This window comes from Manduca sexta, chromosome 7 (assembly GCF_014839805.1).
Source record: "Manduca sexta isolate Smith_Timp_Sample1 chromosome 7, JHU_Msex_v1.0, whole genome shotgun sequence".
Lineage (NCBI taxonomy): Eukaryota > Metazoa > Arthropoda > Insecta > Lepidoptera > Sphingidae > Manduca > Manduca sexta.
The window spans coordinates 625,847-647,609 of NC_051121.1; the positions used below are offsets into that span (position 1 = coordinate 625,847).

At 33.5% G+C, this 21,763-nt stretch overlaps 1 protein-coding gene across 1 annotated transcript in view; it reads right to left on the reverse strand.

Moving 5' to 3' along the window:
* The window catches only part of LOC115455571 (leucine-rich repeat-containing protein 24), a 50,502-nt gene that overhangs the window by 28,309 nt on the left and 430 nt on the right, over window positions 1-21,763 (reverse strand). The gene's annotated exons all lie outside the window — the stretch shown is intronic.

The window sequence follows — 21,763 nt, forward strand, 5'->3', positions numbered from 1 at the left end:
ATAATAAAAAGTAAGTAGCCTATGTGTTAAAGCTGGATATGGTTTATCCGTTTTCCAAATTTCATTTAAATTCGTTCAGTTATTTTTATATCCTACGCACATTCGATCATTTAAATAAAATCACAGGCTTTCGTATTTATAATATTAATAAGTTAATATTAATAAGTTATTACTGAAAAGTAAATAATTGTTTACGTTCATTTACTTGGTAGATGTATGCAGTTATTCTCAATTACTAAAACATAATTTTCTTTTCACCTCTTAACGCTAAAATAAGTTTATAAGTAAGACTGATTTATTCTAGGCTACAATTTATATATATTTTTTTTTATATAGACCGACATAGTTCATGATAAGGCACAAAAACCACCGCCTCGAATACAGTTTAACGTTCTCTAGAAACAAAGCATTTAAAGTAAAGGAATTTACTCTAATATACCGGTTTTTATGAACCCGACGAGAGAAGAAAATGTTCTTACAACAAAGTAAAATACACACTACTAACTTTAGCACGCGACTGTACCAGTCATAGGGCTCGAAGAAAGAAATACTCTACAGGAAGGAACCTGTAGGCAATAAAAATATTACAGGGGACTAATAGGCACATGGTACGAATTTCAGGGGTCCAGTGGGTGCGGAGTCAATTTAAGATGTATTTATTATATTACACAATATTATAAATGATAAAGTTTGAGGGTAGGATACTTGCAATGGACACAAGCACTTCACGCATTTATTCTCTAAGAGGTAGGCTGAGGTACAAACCAAGCCACCTACTTTTCGTCTGTGTTCCGTCCCATGCCGTAATAGAAGGGAGCATATTTAGCTCCTAGCCATATCGGGCACAAATTCCTGACTCCGGGCTGATCACTTACTGATTCACTGACTCAGCAGAAAAACAGGATATTTTGTTTGGCCCGGAATTCAAATTCGGGACCTCAGAACTGTGTCGTACCGATTCAATACAACTATGCCATTAAGGCAGTCACCTGCAATTTAGATCATCACAAAAAGACCAATAAACTATAAACATGTTGTTTATGTTTCTGCCTACCCTTACAGCGATGTAAACTAAACTTTAATCATTGGAATGAAATCTCAAATTTAAATAAAGTGTACCTAAATATTATAACAATATCACTAACTTAACCATAAGGAAGTAATCTCCAAGGTTAAGAAATGAGCGGTTTCCAAGAAACATAAAAGCTTTGTTTAATTTACGACCTTGAAGATAAAAGCTCCTAACTTGAGATTAAGCGATAAGTAATTCATAATTAAGTTAATTAGGCTACGTGGTTCAAAAGGTCGATAAACAGGTGTTTATAAAAGACGGTGGAATGAAAGTCATGACTGATGATGCATGAGCATGCTTAGAAAGGTCGTTTTTTAACAAAATCAGTAAATACATTTTGAGTTAGGTCACTTTAGTTTTAAAGGTTGAACCGCTCAAGACCGCATTTATTGGCGAAATATGGAAGAGGCCTTTACTCATCAGGCATAAGAAGGCTGAAGAAGAAGTTTTAAGGGTGCGAAATGTATCTAATAATACGTAGAAACTAAACATATAACCAAAACACGCGTAAAAATACACCGTCTACAAGCCTTTACTACAAATATTTTTAAATCAAGCGATTGAAACACTGCACGAGATAAAATAAAAAGTTTACAAGCCCTTACTACAAATATTTTTAAATCTAATGGTTTAAAAACGGCACGAGATAAAATAAAAATATCTTCGAACATTTCGCAACAATGCTCTCTAAATAGAACTATTTTCGAAATCGATTAAAAAGCTCGGGACTAATTTAACAGGTTGATCTAGGGTGCCGCGGGCGAGGTGCGGTCCAAGTGTAATAAACACTTGGGACTACTGCATTCGCTCGTGGCTGTGCCTACATGACTTTTAGTGGTTTCTTACTGCTAGGTTTGCTTATGGTTCCGGCCGAGTTTAGGTAATTTTAGTACTTTCTTGCGTATGTGAAATTGTGTGTGAATATACTCCTAGTGTAGGATTGATATTCGTTCCGGTTTATGAGCATATGTATCAGTATAGCATTGAGCCTTGTAACTTAAGAGTTAGAGTATTCCAGCGTTATACTAATTAGGAAGTTAGAATGTGGAAGATCACGAATTTTTTATGGCTCATACTCTGAGTCATCGTAAGTTTTAAATGTCCTGGTTTAGATTAACTCATGGTGACCCTAGGTTTATAATTAACTTATCCAAAATTTTCTTTTGGTAAAATAAATATATTTTATTTCATTTCATTTCATAATAATATTAATATTCCCCCTCGTGACCATGACGGTTGTAAAGTCTTCAAAACGTCGGGAAAAAGTAAAATATTAAAACCGCGATAAAATCTGTAAAATAGTTTAACTTAAATATTAATTGGCTAGTTAGAACGTGGAAAATCCTGGCTTTTTTTCATGGTTTATACGTTTAGTAGGTGTACGGAGTCATCGTAAGTTTTAAATGTCCTGGTTTAAATTAACTTATAGAAACCCTATTCAAGCTACAGCGGCCATAGACAGAATACTTTCTACAATCTGTAACGCTGGTAAAAAACAAAACAAAATAGGTGTACAGAGAATAGCTTAGTTATACTCTTTGACACAGCGCTCTATTTTTATAAAGCGCTGGATGGTTCAAAACGAATGCAAATATTTAAAATAATTGTCAAAGAGAATTGGAAATTGTTTTTACTTTAATATTTTTATTCAATATACTTTCTGATTGGCAAAATCATCGTTTATCGTTGGAGCCGCAATCTAAAAATGTTATTCAATATATTTTATGCAATCGTGTACGAACGTTTTGTTGAATGTGGGGAATCCACATGTATAACATGCGGTAAGTCACGTAATCAAAGCGGAGGAATAGAAAAAAAATATTGAACTAAAGGGCTAGAAAACAAAGATGTTAAATAATATACTTATAGATCCGACATTAGGACCAAATAGGTGCTCCGAAAGTTATTACCAATTAGTAATAAGTCGTTGTCTTATTTGAAATGTCCGTATGACAAGATGACACATTAGATATTAAGGTGGTAGCTCAAGGTCCATTTTCATACATTTTGTTTCGGCTTTAATCTGGGTAACTAAACAAGTATTGGCAAGTAAAGAATTTAAATTCACGTCTAGTTAGTGATTAGTTCTCGCAGTTGAAGAAAACGTAAATAATTAATAATCATGGATATTTCGGCCTTTAAAATTTAATATGACGAAATTTTAAAGGCAGAAATATCCATGATTATTAATTATTTTTACATTTTTCTTTCAACTGCGAGAACTAATTAACTGATTTACCGTTTAACAGATTAAAGCCGAAACAAAATGTATGAAAATGGACCTTGAGGTATCGCCTTAATACAAAAATAACATATTTACCAAAAACATCCTAATACTAGTTGACCCGTTAGACGTTGTCCCGTCTTAACTATGAATTTGCAGCGCGCACACTGTCAATCGCTAACAGTTATTTAAAAAAATTGTCAGTTATATAAAATTAATATTTTCGTTAAGTTTTCTTAAATTTTCTAATTTTCCGCGCAATTTTTTTGATTTTTTTTCTTTTATAACAACCTTCTCATGACAATAACAAACAATAAAAAACTAGTGAGATCGGTCCAGCCGTTCATGCGTGATGACATGACCAAGGGAAATAGGGATTCATTTTTATATATATAGATGCGCATTCAAAATGTGCATATCACGATATGAAATATATGAAGTATTTTAAATCGATGTTTTGTTATTTCATGGTAGATTGAGTAACCATAGCATGAGCGCAAAAATGTTGTATAACAATCCTTTCGACGTCCACTCTATATAATCTTAAAACTCTTTGATAAAAGAAGAAAAAGTCATTATCTGTCAGTCAGTGTGAATAATTTAATAAATTCTCTTTACTTCGACATCTACATTGCACGAGTAGCGCTAGAAACAATGATATCTTGAGTTATTTACTTCTAACTGAATACATTATTTTATGCAAATTCATCTCATTTTGTTTATTTTAGCCGAATTTACATATTTCGTTCAAAATACATCTTCAGTTATTACTGAGAATTTAACATTTTTAATGCATTATTTATTTATTTTGAAGACGTGGCAAGATCTTTATATTCTTTTACTGCAGAAGTTTGATGCACTTTCTTTTATACATATGATAAAACAGCAAAACCGAAGTGTCTGTATATTGTCTGTATATCTATATATTTTTTTCTTTAAATAATTAATTATATCCTTCGTACACCTTATGCTGCCCTTTATTATTCCGTTTTCTCTTATATCCATCTCATGGTTGTCTGTAAGAGATTGACTGCCATATGTATTTTTTTCTCTTTTCTTGTTCTATTTGTATACCTGGTGTACAATAAAGTTTAATAAATAAATAAATGAACGAAACTATTGAACGATTTTCTCGTAGTTTTCACTAGTGGACTGGGTGCAATTAGGGGCTTAGTATCTTTGCTTCATTAATATCGGATATTTAAAAAAAATATCCAAGCGAACGAAGTCGCAATCACTGCTAGTTACTGTTGGTCTCTATGTAGAGCGTTAACTATTCCAAACACAGTGTGCAAGATGGCTTTTTAACACTAACTGTTGTTTGTTGACAACAGTAACTACTTTTAACTTCAGCAGAAGTTCCTAGGTGTATCACTAGTCGTTATTTTTAGTTATCAAAAGAAATAAGCCCTTTTAAGGCGTCATAAGACTAGAATGTATAGCGGTTCCAACAGGCCGGCATAATTGTGTCGACTGTCGAGGGGTAATCATCTCTCGTCAGTCGACATTCTATTGGACCCCCCCCCCCCACCTACCATCAGGGGCAGTGGGGTCATTTTGTCGTAATCGTAAATAAAAATACATCTTCGAGTGACAAGCGCACTCCAGTCGTACATAAACAAACAAAACACAAACACATATCACGGCTTTATTTTAAAAGAGGTAAGCACAGGTGTATCAAGGACACCTACTTTTCGCCAAGTGAGTCCCGTCCCATGATGTCATAGCGGGCGAGCCTATCGCCACATCGGGCACAATTTTCAAATTTAATTTTCAAAACTGAATATGATTTGTCTGACCCGAGATTCTAACCTAAGGCCTCAAAGCGATGGTCGTATCGCATAATACAACTATGTAATACCACCGAGGAAGTCACACGCAATACCTTTTATTAATAATTCTGGTTTGTGTACAGTGCTTATCGCTAGAGGATTTTACTTTACTTTGTTTTTTTTTACTAGGATTTTCTAAAATAAATAATCGAACTAAAATGATTATGTTATCTGGTTCAAAATTATAATTAGTAAAGCTTTAGAAATTTAAACGAAAGGTTTGAATACGGTAAGAAAATACATTTTACTACTGGACATAATAAGACTTAACATCTCATGTCTCAGGATGGCGAGCGCAGTGAAATACCAAATAATACCTTGTAATTCAAGGTGTTGAATGGTGTTTGTACTGTTTATGGGCGGTCGTATCGCTTACTATCAGGCGAACGGCAAGCTCTTCTCGTCATTGAAAGCAATAAAAAACATTCTAGTATAATTATTTTATTTTATTTTGCAAGTAGCTCAAGACTCAAAATTGTGTTTTTTATTTTTTTTTTTATTGGTCATTTGTACAATATATTTACAGGTAAGTAAAACCTAATACATTATTATAGCTATTAACTTTGTCATAATTAATTGTTAGTAATATATGTATGTAAGTAATAATAGTCCTTGTTCGTAGGTACACAAGGATACTTATACTATGTTAGTAATGATTACAACTTTATTGATGCACAAAACCAAATCCAACATTAGTTAAGCATGCAAATTCAGTTTAAAGTTTTAACTATTTGCATTTGAACGACAATTTAATGTAATTGACAAGTTGTGGTATAACTGCGAAAGTAATTGAATATGCAATTTCTAAAAGGGCACATGTCATAAATATACTAGATCTATATCGAGAAATGTATATATTATAACAAATAACAACAAGACTTCTGTAATTTTTTATTGCTAATTGAACCCAAATTCTAACCCAATTTTTTTTACACTCCTTTAGAAAATTTCCATTTCTTGAACTTTTTAGATCTTCGGACATGTGCTTTTTCGAAATTGTATATTCTATTATATTTGAAACTTATTCAAAGAATTATAATGTTTGCATTTCGTTGCATGTTATGGCGATGTTATAATAGTTGCAAAGCAACTAATAGGATAATGGACTTTAAATGATTTGAAACACTCATGTTGATGAGTAATACTTGAAAAATCTAAGGCATGATACCGACCTTTAACGACTAATTGTAACATTTTACAAAACAAAGACTCCTGTCACGTCTGTCTGAACGCGATAAACTGAAAAACTATTGAACGGATTTTAATGAATTTTGGTATGGAGATAGTTTGAGACCCGGGGAAGGACATAGGCTACTTCCTTTTGCAGATAAATATGTAGCGGAACTTTTATCCCGGAAAAAATCTTACGCAAACGAAGCCGCGAGCAATATGTATCAGTACCTAGTACATTAACAAACAAATCTTCCGCTCTTAAGTCTCTGAGAAAATATAAATCGTCACGCTTTGATTGTCAAGATTATGTCAAACCTCAAGCGCATTCGCATTCAGAAAAACATTCCAAACATAACCTCTTTATCTTAAATCGGTTCAATAATCGCCGCCGTCCACATTTTGGCCCACACATTGCGGTCTTCTACATGTGAACATCAACCACGTTTCACCCAATTAGAGCTCGGTATCCCCAATATCCACCAACCGGGTTTTAATCTTTTATTGACTCTGTAAATCTGGGATAGTAATTGACTTTTGGTGCGCGGTCGGGGGTAGTTTAAACTTGCGTCGTTATTGGACTTTGTTAAGAACGGTTGTGTTTTGTTCTAGTATGTCTAGAGGCAGAGTTCTATGATTATATACACTGGACATTGGGAACATTGTCATGGTCATAACATCATATTTCGCTCATGCGATGGTAACTCAAGCTCCCGTGAAATAACAAAACATCAATGTAAAATACTTCATATTTTTTCGTGGTTATTATGTTTTTGTTGCGCATATGTATCTATGTTTTCTGGTCTTGCGCCTGATCTCTCTCTGGTCGTGTAGGATTGCCATCTCACCGGACGATGTGAGTGAAGGAACAGAGAGTGCACCTGTTTATTGCACACAAACTTGTGCACTATAATATCTCCTGCGTATCTGGCTGATCAGCGTTCAGTCCAGCTGAGATGCCACCACCACATTGTCTATTTTTGTACAAATACAACATTATGCAAGCAAGCATATAGTTGTATTCGGCGTAACTCGAGCTACGATAGCCCAGTTGGGTGTGGAACGGACTGCCGAGACGAATGTCCGCAGGTTCAAATCCTAAGGGCACACACGTCTGACTTTTCTCAAATTATGTGTATATTTTTTGAGAATTATTGGTTGCTTTAAAAGTATAGAAAAACATAGGAAGGAAATCTAGATACCTGAGAAGTTCACAATAGGAATTTTGAGGATGTGTGTAGTCTAGCAATTCACACTAGGCTAGCGTGGCCGACTAAGGCCTAGTCTCTTTCAGTAGTAGGGGAGGCCCGTGCCCAACAAGGGACGGTATATCATACAGGGCTGATACTATTATTTAGTCTATTATATTATAGTTGTATTAAGATAAAAAATATCTAATATATATACAGCGAATTATGAAACACTTACCCGACTTGAAACCCAAAAACCGGTTCAACACCAATGATATCAACAATCTACGTCACTCCTAATAAAACACAGGCAATAAATTCCAGAAATAGTTCAAGAAACTCCATTCCTCGCGCAAACGTAAACGTTACGTATAAATAAACTGGGGATGCCATATGGAGAATATTCGATAGAGTATAAGTTTTATACTCTTTCTTTGATCGTATCGAATGGAAATAATCAGATTGTCTTTGTTATATTTGTCAGTGTTTGAATTTATTGGTTTTAGTTTTGCCAGTTTTCGTATTATCCGTTTTTATTTAGTTTTGATGAGGGTCTAATTGTCGATTTTTACATCTATGCATATTATAAAACAGTCCTCAAGAGCTGTCTGTATATGATCGATTTTCTAAATATCTACTAAACTGATTTTTATACGGTTTTTACTAAAAGATAGTGCAATTCATGAGGAATGTTTAGGTTAATAATACATTACGGTTTTATGTAAATTGAATGAAATATAACGATTAACGTTGAAGAGGCTGCGTGGTGGTTAAAAATCTCGTTGATCGGGATTTACGCGGGAAATACTTTGTGACACACTAATTTCCACGCGTGCGAAGCCGCGGAGCACAGCTAGTGTTAGTATAATTATCTAAATGATTTTTCCTTACACAAAATATAATATTTTTGTATTTATTTTGCACACAGTTAGTAACGTACTCTTGAAAGCTCAATAAAATTCATATTTCATAATTACAGTCAAAATATTTTTTTTTTCATTTGGCCCAATACATAAAGACTAAACAAAAAGACAATAAATAAGGACCTTTAAGGAAAGAAAGGGTTCTCAATATCTCTCATTTCGTGCACAATTTTTTGACACAACTCAGAGTAGTATTATCTCACAGAAAACTGTTGGACACACGAATGCTTCTCTCCTTATCTTCAATACATTGGTGATGGTAGGTTATTTCTAACTGCCTGGACGGCGATCATCGTACACAACGTGTAATACCTGCCATAGTGGCCCACATAAGTGTCGCGTTCTGTAATCAATCCGTGTACATCCAGTATAAATGGGCCAGCTTAAACATTTTGACAGGCAAGGGTATCTCTCATCGATCGATACTATCTGAACACCATTCCAATTACCATCAAATACAGAGGGATTACTTCGCCGCGTCCACATAAAATGTAAAGGTTTGTAATTACTGTTTATATAATATAAGCGGCGATAGCCTAGTTGGGTGTGGAACGTACCCCCAAGACGAATGTCCGCAGGTTCAAATCTCAAGGGCACACACCTCTGACTTTTCAAAAAAATTCTGTGTATTCTTTGTGAATTATCGCTTACTTTAACGGTGAAGGAAAACATCGTGAGAAAACCTGCACATCTAAGAAGTTCTCTATAGGAATTTCGAAGGTGTGTGAAGTCTACCAATCCGCACTAGACCAGCGTGGTGGACTAAGGCCCAATCCCTCTCAGTAGTAGAGGAGGCCCGTGCTCAGCAGTGGACAAGTATATTATACAGGGCTGATATTATTTTTATATATCTATATAGTTACTTCGAAAAGATAATAGTATTATTCTTCACTCCCTACACATCCGCCAATCTCTGGAAATGCATAAGGTATCGTAATTGTAAAATTTCTGTCTACATAGGTTATTCACTAGTAATTTACAATCATTTTTCGTTAGGCTAAAAAGCCCGCATTAAATGGCTTTACCCCATTCTCGTTGGAGAATAATGTTGCAAACATCTTAATAATATTAAATTTAAGGGGGGAGGCGAGTCAACGTCTGTCATGAATACAAAATATTGTGACATTATACTTGGCAAACATCCCGTTATCTTAATCAATAGCTCAGCAACCAGTCCAGCTAGATCCCATCTATAGCCCCAGTATAATTCCCATCTTCTTTGAAATAATCCTTCCACCTTGCGGGCGCTGTCTTTGACTGTATATTTCAATACAGACAGAGAGAATACTTGCACGGTATACCTATACTATCTTTCCTGCAGGAAATCACGGCATACAGGCCACTCCTTGCGTGGAGACGTGGATCCAACAGTAGAGGCCCCTTTAACGTATATTACTCTAGTTGGGGTATAACTAATTATTATTATTAAGCAAATGACTTAGCGAGCATAAACACCTTCGCGATGATAAGTTACATTATACTCGCTGAAATGACACGATGACATATTCGTGACAAATTTAACTTTAACCATTAATCATGACGAAACAAAGTTATTATGACAATGATTATTTAGGTTAATGAATGAATTAATGATTCAAAATACTATAAGCTAACTTTAACTTGATGTTTGCGGGTAAACTTTGAAGGCACAAAATTAATGTGAGCTTTGGTATTTTTTTTAAGACGAGACGAGCTAGCCACTGTCTTAGTCTACTAATAAATCGTATTAACATCTGAATACAAAACTATATATTTTTTATTATTGAACGAAGCGACGAGCTATCACTCGTCTGGCAGACCGATAATAATGACTTTGGATCATCGTGGCAAAATTTTAAGAGAGAAGAGCTAACTACTCGTCAGTTAGGTCAATAGTAATGTTCATTTAAGTCATGTCAAAATCTTATTATAAATTTCTCTTAATTTACTCAAAATTCTAATATAAGTTTCATAAAGTCATGTCAATAGAAGATTTTTAAAACTGGCACATAATAGTACTTGCTTAATTACGCGGCGGCAGAAATAGATAATGCGATTATATGTGCTTATATATCTTTGAAAAACCCTACCTAGAAAATTATTTCATCTTATCCAAATACAATGAGATCTAAATATGAACTTTTCCCACGGAGCTTCCTCGTTATGACTTGCTTTTCCTTTCTTTTATTTGGACCCACTTTATTTTATTTATTCTTAGTATCAAAAGCTATTTTTAAAGTTGTAATTTGTAATTATTATCATTAAATTCATAATGTGATTAGTTAAAACATTAATTTGAATTCTAATAAAGCCCTTCTTTAAACGATTTAAAAAAGTTTTTCACGATAAACAACAGCTTGAGTGTCGCATTGCCGACATCTGTGGGCGTCGGTTACCACTTACCATCAGGTGGCCCGTGAGATCGTCTTCAAAGGCAATAAAAATTTATCACAAAAATCCTCGTAACGATCGCTTCTCAACACCAAGACGATAATTAAAATCGTGAATCATGAGTTCTGAGGATTAGCCATTTTTCATCTGGATTTATGTTAATCCGTACGTAATATATCGCTTTGGCCTACTGGACGTAAATTTACTGGTATAAATGAGTAATCATCAGTGAGGTTTAGTGGTCTTAAGTTTTTTGTTTTTTTTTTTTCAAATAAATAAGACACGTGAGTGAAAATCTTTTATGTGCTACAACAGTTTTTTTTTTTCAAATAAATAAAACACATAAGTAACAATTTGATTTTTTATGCACTTCAACCACGGTCGACAAATCGATGGGAAATTACAAGGTTCTATGTTATATTTCTTGCACAAATTGAATTATTTAAATTAGATGAGTCTTTGTATTTTCAATAATACAATATTCCAAATTGATAAATAGACGAATTATGAATTATTGTCTTTTCTCATTTTTACCAAATGATGTAAAAAATAAACCTATATTAATATAATTAACGTAGATTTTAATAGTAATCTAGCAAATGTCTATAAACAGCAACCAAACTTTGAATTACGAAACATTTGTACCACATTGATTGACGCTCCTCATTATAGATCATTTAAAAAAGGTTGTAAGCAATTATTACATGGGCTCATAAAAAAAAATTAAAACTATTATCCGGCAAGACAAGAAGAAATTCAAATATCGAACACGTTCACAAAATAGCCTTCCCAACAGCCGTACTTCGAGAAAATTCTTAAAACTTCGTACAAAATTCTTAGAAAGATAACATTCAACACGTGAAGAGGTGAGAGTAAATGCCGTTTCGATTCACGCAGCAACGCACGCACGAAGGCACTTGGCCTACATTTTTAAATGTTATTTTTTACGGGCTTTTAACAGTAAAACGGAACGTGGCAAGGTCTTACCGCCATTATGACACGGAAGACTTATGGTAGTTATAAAACGTTTTATCTTTTTTTTATCACGACTGGGACAAGAAACCGAACGGACTAGCTAGATTTTATGTCATGAACCATTAGGTTAAAAATATCTCGATCTCATATTGGTTCGGGACGTGAACTAGAAACTTGTAATGCTGAAGCTAGGTTTGTCTACAGCGAGAGTCGCCTCGACCGAGGTACCACTCAGAGAAAACCGGTTGAAGCAATGACGTTTTACAAATAGACGTGTCATACACTAACAAAATTGCACTTAAAAACAGCGCAGTATTTACTACAGTCACAGCCCTAGCGGCTCGCATTGATACGGCCCGAGTGTGCCCGAGTATCACCGAATGGGCCCGAGCGTCGACCGCCCAGTCGAAAAAAATGCATTTATTTGTTAAAAAATAAGTTAAATAGTGTATACTAACGTATGAAATGAAACGTATTTTTCATTCACAGTTGGAGTATAATTTGTACAACGTCTAAAAACACAGGAAGGCATTTTATTTATAAAAATACAAAAAGTTAGTGAGCCGACTAGCCGTGACAGTAGTTGGAGGTTGATTAAGTGAATGTCCGGCAATTACCTTGCGTTCGTCTTACCAGTATTGAGCTAGGACAACGTATCTATGTAATAAAAACATCTTAGGGTTGAAGCATCTTTGTTGTGTTTTACGTGGTCGGTTAGATCATCGAAGTTGGTATACTTGGGTTTTAAAAGCTAATAACTTTACCATAGATATTGTAGATGATCATGAACAATAGAGGCGATTACGTGAAACAATTTAATAGTAATTGAGCGATTCGTTAGTCTAGTGGTAAGCCCAGACCATAAACACAATTTTTCATTTCAAATTATCTATTCTATGCTATTTAAGTCCATTTATCACGCTAAACATGTAAATTCAATTCTTATACCGTCCAGTATTAGATACATGATAATATGAATAAAAACTCCTTTTTTACGTTCTATATTTAAATTCATAAAATATCTCAAGCCATCTAAAATCACGTTGAAACTCGACCTTCTGACCTTTGCCTCGTCTCTCGTCCCATAAACTATTTACGTATTCAATTAACTTTGTAACCTCTTTGACGATAACTGGCCGCAGAATCCGCGCTATAAAAAAATATGAACATTTTAAATTAGGAACTGTTTTATATTTTTAAATTTTCGCTACTCTGGGATTAGGTTTTTAGTGCTTTTCTGGATATTTTCTCTGATAAACTTTATTTTTGTGCATACATAAACTCATTTCTATCCAAGGGCGGACAGAGGTAGATCAAACAAAAGGATATAGAATACCAAACATTTAATAAATAGATAGGAGATCTCGTATTTAACTGTAAAATTATTCCTAAAACGAAATGCTCGTATAAGTAATTAATTTCAATCATAATTAATTTTCGATTGAAAATTTTAATAGTGAAGGAAGGTTATTTAGCGATATTAATATATCCTAAGTAGTAGATCTACAATGGTAAAATGATATTTACTGGTGGTAGGTCTCTCATATGTGAAAGTCCGCTTGGGTAGGTACCACCGCAATGTCTATTTCTGCCGCCAAGCACTAGTGTGTAGTCACTGTTGTGTTCCGGTTTTGAGGACATTTTAGCCAGTGTAACAATTAGACATAATGAGCCTTTACATCTCACGTCTCAGAATGGCGAGCGCAATAGAATACCAAACAATATTTTGTAATTCAAGATGTTGGGTGGTGTATCTACTGTTTATGGGCGGTTGTATCGCTTACCATCAGGCGAACGGCAAGCTCGTCTCGTCATTAAAAGCAATAAAAAAAAAACCTAATTAAAATTACCAATAATACCAATTTGTTTCTATTTATTATAAAATACACTTATCTAATATCTCAGAGCGAGCACAATAAATAGCCGTGCTTCGAAATTCAAAATATCGGGTCATATTGATGTAAATAAACAAATAAATAAAAATAAATAAATATTATCACTTAACTAAACATAGATACTATAATTCTATGTATGCTATTTTATTAAAATTAGATGCTAAAGTAATCGCTCCACGTTTTTAGGATGTATTGTTAACCACGCCCAGGCTCTCTCGATGAAATATTAATTGCCTTAACTTTTATTCTCTGTTACTACGTAGAACAATGATGAATGGGGAGTTCAGGCCGGCCTATTTTATGCCAGAAATGTAGGCTTAGTTAGATTTTATACTGAACTTCCTTAGATTAAAGAGCACTGATCATGTTTGAGATACGAGTAACAAAATATATTTTAAACTTTAGTTTTATTATTATAAAACTCAAAATCTTTTATCACATGTATTATTCCGATACTTAAATATCTGTGAAAATGTCCGCCTATTCTGATTTTGATTTGAAAAGTGATTTTAATGCCGAATAGAAATAAGGTAGTCTTGGCATAAAGATTAATTAAATTTAATTAAATTCGATTTAACTAAGTATTCCTAAAAATATATTGTACACTAGCTGTCGCTCGCGACTTCGCTCGCATTTAAACCCTTTCCAGCTACAGAATATCATACCGTTCAACAGCGCCATTTGTTCCATCAAATACAAAACTATTTCACACGAGTTTAAGTTACCATAATAAAAAGTAGCTTATGTGTTAATCCAGGACAATATCTATGTATGTGCGATTTTTAGTCCATATCCATTCAGCTATTGCTGAGTTTATTTCTAACAAAAATCCAAAGATTTTCACAAACTATTGCATTTATAATTAGTAATATAAGATGAATACATAAAAAGAGCTATAATTTTAATAAATTTTGGCCCTGTTTATTTTTATATACCCCATCTACTTGATTAGCGGATAAAACAACGTAATTGGGGATTTAATAATATTCCAAGTAAATCTTCTAGAAAATTCCGACCATAAAACCGGTGTATTTAAGGAAAACTTAATAAAGACGTGTGCGAGACGACCTACGCGTTTACGAGATTATTAAAAGTCCGCAAATAGGTCAGATGTTTTACCATCGATTTTCTATTTAAAAATTGAGAAAGGTCAGTTATTATAACTCGTTGAAATAAATAAAGTTCGTATTTTTAAACGATGAATGCTAGACGATTCGTCGAACATATTTTCATAGTGTTTAGAAACCAAGAAACCGACTTCTCTTTCAAATAAAAAAAAACATGTATACTTAAGCATGAAAAAAATCCTTTAAAATTTAATTATAAATGAATAATAGTGTATTATTTGTTATGTTTACGCAAAAATTTGCTTTAAAGTTAAACTATTTTGGGATTTTTCACGGTTTTACATATTATAATTTTCTACCTATATTTCGAAGACTGCAGCGTTCATGGTCCCGGGGCATTGAGGTGTTGGTCGTCCGAAAAGGCAAAGTTACAATATCTACTTACATCTTACAATTATACACTATACTATACAATAAATAGGTTTATTTCAATGTCTAATAATAGTGAATATTATATCCATGTAATTAAAGTATAAAAATACCTACATGAGTTAGCCGTCCGTATAAAATATCAAAGTTAAATAATGCGATGCGATGCGATGAGCCCAAAATATAGAATGGTGTCGTGGACTAGGCTCATATAAGTTAAACAGTTTAAAAAACAAATATAATATAATTAATCATTTTATAAATCACACAAAATTTAACGAGGTAAAAGAACTTCACACAGAAACATTTCAATAAATGATTTAATCACGTTTTCGGGACATAAATCATGAATTTATCGCGTAAATCAAGCGAAATGTTCACCTAAAACGTTTCCAGGTCAATCGGCGAGCTGTAATGGCCACGAGGCTCGTGTTAGAGTGTACAAATATTTGTAGGTTTCATGATCGCCCCTACGGTACAGAACTCGGGGGGAATTAAGCGATTTCGTTAAAAAAAATATGGAAGCGGTTGCTTTTTGTATAATATTTCGGTGTTATTCATGTCTTTTATTTCTGATAAGCCGGTATTACCGACATATAAATTAACAATAACACGTTTGGGGTGGGATACATTTTATATCAGCTCGGATATCGACCACCACAAGGTGTTAAAACCCGCCAAGTGGCACGTCAGTGTGTCGCGTTCCGGGATCGACCAGTGTATATCCGGCTCCAACAGACCGGCATAATTATGTCGACTCTTGAAGGATAATCAGTCAACTCTGATCAGTCAACATTCTATTGGCGCCACTTCATTGGTAAATTTTCTGTGCCAGTATTAAAAAAAAAAAAAATAACCAGATTATTTTTGAGCTATGACCTTAACGCCAACCATCACCCTGAGACGTGAATACTCAGTAACTAAAAGGTTACAATGTTCCAAACGATACTTGCACAATATTTTACTACTGAAATACTGAATGCAGTAATAGAACTAAGGGGCACACTTACATACTAAAGAAAATTACTTTACCGTCATTTTTATTTTTAAAAACGTTCAATATATACCAACTTATTTAGTTCGTTATTTTTTGTCTTAGACGACGAGCGCGGATAGTTTGGAAGAAATAGCTTTTACGGATAACCCTGCCTTTTGTACTTTTTTTTCAAAATCATAATTGTATTCATTTTTTTGTAGGCATGTGGTGTACAATGAAGTGTTTTCATTCAATAATCATCAGCTCCCCTGCCCGCTTTACAAGGCAATTCTTGTACGCTGTCTCCACGCGGAATACACGCCCATGAACGGGGACATTTGTCACGGCCGAGGTACACAGTTAAGTGTGAATACCACATGGTTGCTAATTCACATTGAGGCCTATAAGGGCTTGCAAACATTTCCTGACCTTCTCCCCTCCTCCCATCCTAAGATGTTTCGTTATTCTACCCCCACATTCTTCCCAGCTAGACTGCGGAGTCCGATATACAAAAAAAATCATCATCAAGGTTGTATTGTGTTAAGTATCAAACCAAAAATATGTCCCACATTCCAACCTAGTTTCAAAACAAGCGAATGTACTTCATTTTGAGTGTTTCTTCAAGTTCTTACACGGCCATTACGTTGTTTATAACTTGAATAAGCCTTTTAGTATTACGTTAAAACTCCTACATAATATAAAGTTTAGTAGTGAAACGCTTCAGAACGAGTTTTATTCTTGACTGTTTTTGAAGTTTATAAAGCTGCATTCATTTTAACTTAATGCTTTACATAAGAAACTGTACTTGAGGTTTTATGATCACAATTTGAAAACGTTTTACTGAATTTAAAATCTACAAGTAGGTATTGCCAAGTTCTCAGTAGTTGAGTTAATATTGTTTACTGTTATTTTTTGTTTTCTTGAAGTTTTACCCCATAGTAAAAGTATCCGGTCTTCTACCCATACTCCATAATAAAAAGAAACTTAAAATCAAATTATAATATAATATCAGCCCTGTATTATATACTGTCCCACTGTTGGGCTCGGGCCTCCTCTACTACTGAGATAGATTAGGCCTTAGTCCACCACGCTGGCCTAGTGCGGATTGGTAGACTTCACACACCCTCGAAATTCCTATCAAAAACTTTTCAGGTATGCAGGTTTCCTCACGATGTTTTTCTTCACCGTTCAAGCAAGCGATAATTCACAAAGAATACACACATAATTTTTTTTTAGAAATATCAGAGGTGTGTGCCCTTGGGATTTGAACCTGCGAACATTCGTCTCGGCAGTCCGTTCCACAACCAACTAGGATATCGCCGCTAAATGATTAATCTTTATACCCATTAGAAATTCTATAAATAAACCGTGTTACTACCCTACTCTTATACAAAATACACAAAGATATTTTTTAAATGCAAACACATTTATAACCATCATAATCATTTTGTCTCTGTCTCATTTATGAATGTCCGTAATATAGCAATTAATTTTGAACATAAAATACACAATTCAGTATACTATCTCACGTTAGACGAAATTCTAGAGCTATTTATTATTTTTTCAAGAACAAAGACTATTGACGGAACACGCGGAACCTTCGCAGGGCATCTTTTATTCATGAGGCTGTCTTAGAATCTCGACTTCTAACGTTCAACGCTTGTGAAAACATATAATTGATATGCATTCATACAAAAATAATATCAGCCTGGATTACTGTTCCACTTTTGGGTCTCTTTTATCACTAAAAGGGTTCAGCCATTAGTCCACGACGTTGATCTACTGTGTTGCATATTATGTAATTTTTTTTTTTATATTACGGATTAAATATTTTTCACCAAATTTCTTATCGCTTATTTCATTTATTTTTATTCGTTTGAATGACGAAACGAGGCCGCCATTCGCCTGATGGTAAGCAATACGACTGCCAATAAACAGCAGTAATACCATCCAACACCTTGAATTACAAGGTATTGTTTGGTATTCCACTGCGCTCGCCATCCTGAGACATGAGATGTTAAGTCTCATAACGCCCACACGTTGGCTATAATGTCCTTCAAACTGGAACACAACAGTGACGACACACTGCAGCTTGGCAGCAGAAATAGACATCGCGGTGGTACCTATCCAGATGGACTCCCACATGTGAGAAACCTACCAGCATTTTATTTTACCCTAATAAGATTTAAACTTACCCCAATATTAGAACTTTCAATAAATGTATCCTTTATATCAATATTTTGATACAGTGGCAAACAAAAATTGAAAACTTACCCCATTCGAGAAATTTTGCGCGTCATAAAATTGTACCGATACTGAATCAAATTTGTGGCTTCTTGAATCTCAGCCAGCTATATAAAACGCACTGCGGAGATCGTAAATCGTTGTTATAATTAGTTTTAGATCCTAATACAAAGCTCCCACACTCTGCCAGAATAACTAATTCATTATTCTTATCTAATCCCGTACAACACAAATATATTTGATTAAGTCGTAGGTCTCTCATATGTGAGAGTCCGCCTGGGTAGGTACAACAGCCATATCTATTTCTGCCGCCAAGCAGCAGTGTGTAGTCACTGTTGTGTTTCGGTTTGTAGGATATTGTAGCCAGTGTAACTACTCGACATAATGAGACTTAACATCTCATGTCTTAGGATGGTGAGCACAGTGGAATACCAAACAATACATTGTAATTCAAGGTGTTTGATGGTGATTCTATTGTTTATGGGCGGTCGTATCGCTCACCATCAGGCGTACAGCAAGCTCGTTTCGTCATTCAAAGCAATAAAAAAGAATATTTAATTATTTCCTACCACCGTAATGCTATCCTGTTTTATATTATACAAAGGTTCGTAAAGATATTTTTTTTTTATTATTTGAAAGCCTTAACCCAAACCGACAAAAACAGACCCATTAAGTGTTCCGATTACGTGTAATATTTGACTCACAACATCGCATAACAAAGCAACTTGGCGCACGATGGCCTTATATTATTACAGAACAATCCATATCATGTGTCTTGTTAATCTTGGTTACTGAACATGTTGCGCGTCAATGTTGCATATATATATTTTTAATTATTGATTCTTGAGACGTCGAACTGACACTGTCATCTTTATGAATAGAAACTATAATACTAAGGGCGTATTCGTTTTTTGCACTGAAGTGCAATCACAGTTGGTACGCTGTTAAGTTAAAATCAGCATCTTAAGTTCATTCCTATTTAATATTACACATATCCACAATGTTACTTAAAAACCAGATTCTCGTAGTCATTTCTTTTTTGCGAACTAAGTCTAATTTATTAAACAGCGCCGTCTCAGCTAACAGACGTTCGCGTAACAGTATAAGTTTTTTTATTCAACAGTATCTTAAATGTTTACTTAAGATCTTCAAAGATGAAATAAATTTATTAACAAGGCCCAACTGACGGTTGCTGAGGCAACTGAGAGTTTTAAATAATGTAGAGTTGAAACAAAACTATTTTACGAATATTAACGCGGTTTCATATTAAATTCTGTTGAATTTTCGACGACTTTTCGATAAAATTCGTAAAATAGTTTTATTTCAATGTCTCACATTCGTTTAAACATAAATCATAATGTAAAATTTTTTGTCAACATGATGAGAGCGTCTGCGCGGCACTTAAAAGTTCCAATAATGTAGTACCGTCACTAAATAATTGTTTCTAAATAAATAAACTAAAATTTAATTTTGGTGAAAAAAATTTATTCCCTAATTAGTATTTTATTTGTATATAAAGTTAAAAGAAAGGACTGACAAGAAATGGCCCGATTTCACAATGCTTTCTCTCCTCGAAGGTTGAGATGCTCTCTCTATTTTTCCCGTAAGCGCGTAAGCTATGGTCATCATTCTCCATCACACGACATGGTTTTTGTCAACTTTCCGCTGTAAAGGGATACTATCTTTTTGTTTTTGTTCGTTTATATTTAAATTTCCTTATGTTGATGAAATACGGAGTACGAATTATTGTCTCACCAATTTTTTTGTTGTTATTGACTTAAATTTAATTCGTGGCTAAAGTAAACAATAGCAAATTATATATGCAGTATAGACGGATTTAATTACAGTTTTCTTTATTAGTCATAGAGACATCTTTGCTAAAAGCTAGCAAGGAATGGATGATATCACAAACTTTAGTAAGCGAGAGTGTTCACTCACTATGAAATCAATCAATTCTTGTTAATCCCTCATCTGAATATAAAATAGAAAAAACTCTATCGAAATAAATACTATACTATAAATAAATCCTGTTTTACAATAATATTATATCCCAAGACCTGTATTCAATATAACTGCCTACTCAAATTCAAAATTAACAATCACTGGAGCATAAAATCGATCATAAACCTTTGAAGTCGGACTTAAATTAATATTAGAATTCTAGACTTTTCAGAAGGGTTTCATAATCTAGACTTTAATATTCAATGGTGTAGAACTAGATATTTCGTAAGATTTTGCTCGAGTCAAAGATAGTTTATGATACATGAGCTTTTCGGAGAAATTTCCTAAATAATGGTAAAAATAAACTTATGATAGGCTAAGTGTATGGTACAAGTTTCATCAAAATTTTTGAGACGTCTTAAGACTAATATTTATTTCAGAAGCTATTATCATTATGTATATGTTATTATAGTAAAGCCCCGGTCTTGTATGATATATACATACGTACACACGAAGTACATATTAAGTCTCCAAACATATCCTTGTGAATTAATAATCTAGAATATTCGAAATGTATTCATCCTAAATATATTACGAATTCATACGAATCAGTCAACATGAGGTAAATGTACGATGTGCCAAAACCATTTCACAAATACCTACATATTATATTACACACATTTCTGCAGACACTGATTAACTTCCATATTTTTTTTATTGATAGCAGTATAGTCTTACTTAAAATATAATTATTATTCATCCTAAATATATTACGAATTCATACGAATCAGTCAACATGAGGTAAATGTACGATGTGCCAAAACCATTTCACAAATACCTACATATTATATTACACACATTTCTGCAGACACTGATTAACTTCCATATTTTTTTTATTGATAGCAGTATAGTCTTACTTAAAATATAATTATTATATAATATAATTAATCATTAATTAAAATTGAGTACTAGATTTATCATGTAAATAAAATAAATTAAAATTCATTAATTTTATAAATAATTAATTTTGAAATCTTCCAAGTAGAATTAATGAATGTGAAAGTCCAAGTTAATACAGTTTTCCTTACAATACAAAGTCACCGAAACTAGATGAGAATAAAAGCAATTTGGTTCTTATAATAAGTTAATAAAGTCCAATTTATTACTTTTACACCGCAAAAAAGTTTTCTTATTAATCTCAAAATAAATATTTTCTAAAATTTCAACAAACCCTTTTGCTTATCCCGATGTTATTATAGCACCGTTGAGTAATTACGAAATTATCTTTCATTAATTTATTTTTAACACGGATCTTAAAGTACGATAATAACAATTATTTACAAGACAATAATTGAATATTAATTATTTAAGATTTATTCAGTTTACATTGACCAATATAGCAATAATTGATATTATTTTAAATGCTAATAAAAATATTATTATAGTTTGCAATTT